The 5777-nt window shown below is 40.6% G+C and overlaps 1 long non-coding RNA gene across 1 annotated transcript in view; it reads left to right on the forward strand.

The window, feature by feature from the left end:
• The first annotated feature begins 1456 nt into the window (after positions 1–1456).
• LOC114036907 overlaps positions 1457–5777 on the forward strand; it is a 27808-nt gene continuing 23487 nt past the window's right edge. Inside the window, exon 1 of the long non-coding RNA XR_003568383.1 lies at positions 1457–1536. This is a non-coding gene — a long non-coding RNA (uncharacterized LOC114036907). The remainder of the gene's footprint in view (positions 1537–5777) is intronic.

Consider the following 5777-nt stretch of genomic DNA (forward strand, 5'->3'; position numbering starts at 1 on the left):
CTCTTATTTTATAGATGAGAAGCTAAGGCCCAGGGAAAAGAAGTGTATTGCCCCAGGTCTCCTAGAGATAAAAAAGCAGAGCTGGCATTAGAGTCTGGCTCCTCTGGACCCAAGCTCAGTGCTCTTCCCAGGGAACATGACTTGAATCTCCCATGGCACCTGGAACACAACAGATACACTAGAAATTTACCCCTTGGTACTCCAATACTCTAAATTATCTGTGATCTCATTGATATTGACATTCCTTTTACCAGTGAAGATCTCAAAACCCATCTTTGCCTCTTAGTGAGACAAGGACTCAGTGTCCCTGGGACAACGAGACTCTCATCCTCATCTCTTCATAGATTCACTGCAGAGAATCCTCCCAATATGTAAGTGGTCATCCTTGGGTTCTCTTGATACTGCATCAATACCAATGGAGCATGGGGGTGGGGCATGCTTCAGGAACCCTCCATCATTACAACATGACCAACATCTTCTTCTGCCATCATGCGACATGTTCATGCCTCATGTCATCTCTGATGACATCTTTATAATCACACAGTTGACTGAACGGTGTAGAAACAAAAAAGATCCTATTATGTTTATAATGTTCAAATACGGCATTTGATTTGGCAAAGCAAAATGCCCTCCAACAATCCTCTCCTCCAATAAGGTATTGCCCATGCAGATGTCAAAATAATACAAAATAACTTGAAAGATATGACTGTACAGGTAACCAACGTTCAATCTTTATTATTAATACCAAGTGAAACATATTACAAAGAGACAGCTGCCATGGAGTAGAGTCACTGCAGAGTCTAAGTTGAAGAAAAAATTCCTACAGATGACGTGGTGTTCCAAGTAGTCCTTTTGTTCTGGAACTACTCAGATCAGATCAAATCTGGGTACTCTGTAGAGCCTGATCACTTAGAGCACACAGTAGGATCTGTGTAATGAATGGATGCATGAATGAAGAAGTGCATGAGTGTTCTACCATGAGTGGGAAGACATTTAGAGCTTTTAAAATGCTGCTTAAATTTGAGAAACTGTAATTTGATTAGCCAGACAAACTGTTTTCCTGTTTCCATGTTTAAAAACCTTCACATAGGTCAGACCGTGTGGACAAAAGTGCTTAGCCTGGGACATAGATTCACAACAGTAAAGAAATGTATATTTTAGGGTTGCTTCCTCTCCCTAATGCAAATTGCATCAGATGTCAGGCAGGACGGTGCCAGATAGGGCCTGGGTAATCTGCCTGTACAGACTGCCTTGCTCCTGACTTCTCAAGTTACACCTCATGCCCGACTTGAAGGGCCATTTATACTAAAGGAATGTTCCTGGTCTATCTTATTTATTTAAACAATCCAGTTAAACCTGAACGACTAGAGGAATTATTTGCAATACAAGAGTTCAACGGTATAGTGCAACTCTACATCATGTTGATAAGATGGAACCTGGAATCCATACAAAGAAAGGTTGTAGAGCTTCGACTTTAAAGAATTGCTCCTTATGCCAATGAGCACTTATATGCTTTCCTTACAACAGTCCTGTAAGGTAAGTAGTGTGCTTAGGATTTTTTCTAATTTACAGATGAGGAAAATGAGGTCTAGTGAGTGTAAAAGGTAGAATACAGCGATAGTCCATATAATAATAATAATAATAATGATAAGCATTTATACCACATTTTTAAGTTTGCAAATTGCTTTACAAATATCTTATTTAAACCTGCAACATTACTGGGAGGTGTTATTATTTCCATTTTACAGATAAGGAAACTGAGGCTAATAAAGGATAAGTGACTTGCTTTGAGTCATACTGTTAGGAAGTGCCTAAGGTTGGATTTGAACTCAGGTCTTTTTGTCTCTGAGCCCAGTGCTCTGTCTACTGTACCTCCTAGGTGCCTATGTGTTCTTTCCGTTATAAGGTGCGGTCTATACTCCTACCTCAGTCTTTAGGCAACCCTTTTAAAAATAGGCCCCTGGAATCAAAAGATTGGTGGCAAGATTTTGTTGGAATGCTTTCAGCCACTGGGGAATAAAATGTAATTACAATAATCCATTACACTTCATCTTGAAGAATGTGGTCATTCAGAGGTGGTTGTACCTATATACAAGGAAAAAGTAGGGACTAAGCTCTCTCACTAGTAACTCATTGATCAAGTGATAAATCACAAAAAGAAATCAAGAAGTTACCAACACATGCTGTTTTGAAACTCTGTTTTCTAAGAGTTTTTGGATGTGCCTTATATAGAACTCTTGATACCTCAACTCGATGTCTTTGATCTCTGGATGTAACCATATTTTGCTACCAGCATATTGAACATGAGTGCATCTTATAAAGAAACAGTGATAATAATGGCTAAATATCTACAGGAAAGCAGAGAAACGCAGGTAGGAATTATATGTTCTTAAACACAAGCCTTGGAAGGGGAACCTGGGTTTGAGTACTACCTTTGCCACATGGGACAATTGGTAAATCATTTAAAATTTGTGAGCCCCAGTTTCCTTCAATTTAATCCGTGTTCTAGATATTTCCTAGGCTCTGGGGATAAAAAGTTGTGACATAGCATTGTGAAGTCACAAGTCAGTCATAAGCATTTATTGAGCACTTTTCATGTGCCAGGTACTGCACTAAGTGCATAGGAGTGCCCATATGCAGTGCCTGTCTTCAAGGAGCTCACATTCCAAGGAAACACATGTGAATAACTATGTACAAATAAAGTATATACAGTGTAAGTGGAATATGATCATTGGGGTAAGGCATTAGAAACTGGAAGGCCTGGGGGAGGCCTTCTACAAAAGGTAGGATATGAGCTAAGATTTCAAGGAAGCCACAGAAATGAAGTGAAGGAAGAGAAAAAAGGATGGGGATAGCCAGTGAAGAATCACATAACTGGGAGACGGAGCATTGCATGTAAGGAATGAGAAGTGGACCAATGTATCCATATCATAGAGAGCAGGAAGGGAATAAAATGAAGAAGAATGGAAAGTTAAGAAGAGATGTGTTTGTCAAAAGCTCTAGCTTAAAAGAGGATTTTATATTTGATCCTGGAGGTAATAAAAGAACCAGTGGACTTTAATGTGTGTGTTTGCGTGTGTGTGTGTGTGTGTGTGTGTGTGTGTGTGTGTGTGTGTAAGAGAGAGAGAGAGACAGAGAGACAGAGAGAAGAATCGGGGAGCACACCAGGTTTGTGTGGATGACCAAGAGGATAGTGGTTCCTGGAGAATAATAGTGAAGAGGGAGGGAGTAGAGGATTTTGAGGAAGTATAATGAGCTCTGCTTTGGACATGTGGAGTTTGAGATGCCTTTGGGATATCTATTTTGAGATGTCCAAAAAGCAGTTGATGATGTGAGATTGGAACTCGGGAGACAGATAACAGCTAGCTATGTAGATTGGGAATCTTCTGCATAGAGATGATAATTGAAGCCATGGGATCCAATGAGATCACCCAGTGAGATAGTATAGAGGGAGGAGAATAAGGCTCAAGACAGAGCCTTGGGGATACTCCTGACTGGTGAGCAGGACCTGAATGAAAATTCAGCAAAGCACACAGAGAATAGTAAAGAGTCAGATAGGCAGGATGAAAATGACATGGCAGCAGTGTCAAGAACATCAAGACAGAGCAGAGTATCCAGAAGAAGAGGGAAACTGATGGTGTCAAAGGCTGGGGAGGGGTCAAGAAGGGTAAGGGCTAAGCAAAGGCCATTAGATTTGATGATGAGAAGATGATTCATAACCTTGGAAGAAATTTTAGTTGAATTGTAGGTTTGAAGCTAGATTGCAGAGTTTAGTAGCCAGTGATTAGAGAGGAATTGGAAATGCCAGCTGCAGATGGCTTTCTCAAGGAATTCTGCTGTGAAAAGGAGACATCTAGAATGATAACTAGAGGGGGTGATTGTATCAAATGAAGATTTTTTGGGGGGGGTGAGACATCAGTGTTTATATGGGAAAGGCAAAGAACCAGTAGAAAAGGGGGGGGGAGAGAGAGAGAGAGAGAGAGAGAGAGAGAGAGAGAGAGAGAGAGGAGAGAAGGAGCAATAGGTTGGAGAAGATGACAAAATGGAATTGGATTGACCACTTGTACATGAAGAGGGGTTTGTCTTGGCAAGGCGAAGGGCCATCTCTTCATGGGAGATGGAAATGAAAGGGGAAATAATGGGAGATATCTGAGTGATGTGAGAAAAGAAGTATCTCTCAGCAAATAGCCTCAATTTGTTTGTTGAAGTATGAAGTTAGGTCTTCATTTGAGAGAGTAAAGTGAGAAAGGTCATAGGAAGCATGAAGAGGGAATGCAAATGTTTGGAGTAGGTGCTGTATGTTGAGTGGGATAGTTAACTGATAGGAGTAAAAGAATTGGCTTACTGTAGTGAAGACTGTTGAGGTTATGCAACATAAATATGTAATTGCTTCACTTAAGATGACTTCATGATTTTATCCGATTTCATTTAGCAGCATGTGAGAAGGAGTGAAAGAGAGTAATGATGACAGCAATCAGTATTTTGGGGTTTGGCAAGGCATGATCAGCAATAGGACGAAGAACAAAAAGGAACTGAGAACAGAAGATGGAATAGAATTGAACTGATTAACCAAGCAGCTGAGACAGAGAAGGAAGAAGGAGGAAGGTATATCCAGTGCAGGGGGGTGTCCTAAGAAAGAACTGAGGGGTGGAGAGATTGGAGGTCATGATGTAAATGAAGAATAATGTTTGGAGTTGTAAGGCAGAGAGAAAGATGGAATTAGAAAGTATTTTAATAATCTGATTATAATAAATTTCATATCTCATAAATTTGAAATTGGAACACATGTAGGTGATGGCAAATGCATCTTCAAGACCATCTCTGTATTTAACTGAGGCGGAGTGGAGGATAAAGTACTCTGGACTTGGGATCATGAAGGCTGTGTTCAAATCTTGCCTCTGGTACTTAGGAGCTATGTGACCCTGATCCTTCACCTATCTGAGAGTCCATTTCCTCATCCATAAAACAAGGATGTTGGACCGAATGACCTTTTAGATCCCTTTTAACTTTAGACCTGTGAAGCTGTAAATCCAAGGAAGCCATGTTCTGCAAACTGGTTAAATTGTTAAAATGAGAAGGATGTGGTGTGGCAGGAATCTGCCCCTCCCCATTTACCTGTTGGGAAGGGGGAAAGACTGAATGTATTTGATCAAACTTTGTCTTTTAGCACCACCTGCTGTTAATAACAAAAACAAAATGGTCCCTGCCTTCAAGGAGTTTACATTCTACTGGAATGTAAATGAATTGTAAAATAAAGGGCTTAATCTGTATGATCCTTTAGGCCCTTTGTAACAGTTATTCTGCCATTCTCTTACTTTTTCTTTCATATGAATGGATTTGTAATAGATTTATGCTGGCAATGACAGAAATCTATATTTGGACAGGGTCTCAGAAACCATCTAGTTCAGGGGTTCTTAAATTGGAGTACTGCTTGAGGAGGCGGGGGATGTCCATAGATAGTTCAAAGGTTTCCTGAACTTAAATGGAAATACGCACACACACACACACACACACACACACACACACACACACACACACATATAAAGCTGTCCCACTTTGAGGAGAGTGGAGTGACCTCTGGCCCCAACTTCCTGTTTACTCCTGTCAGGAATGAAAATCTCCCTTAGAGAAGAGTGGGGAACAAAAGGCTAGAGATGTGTATTCTGCCTCCCTTTGAGCCACATAATGACAATCTTCCTTCCTTCCTTCCTTCCTTCCTTCCTTCCTTCCTTCCTTCCTTCCTTCCTTCCTTCCTTCCTTCCTTCCTTCCTTCCTTC

Source organism: Vombatus ursinus, unplaced genomic scaffold, assembly GCF_900497805.2.
Source record: "Vombatus ursinus unplaced genomic scaffold, bare-nosed wombat genome assembly UNPS02010193.1, whole genome shotgun sequence".
Lineage (NCBI taxonomy): Eukaryota > Metazoa > Chordata > Mammalia > Diprotodontia > Vombatidae > Vombatus > Vombatus ursinus.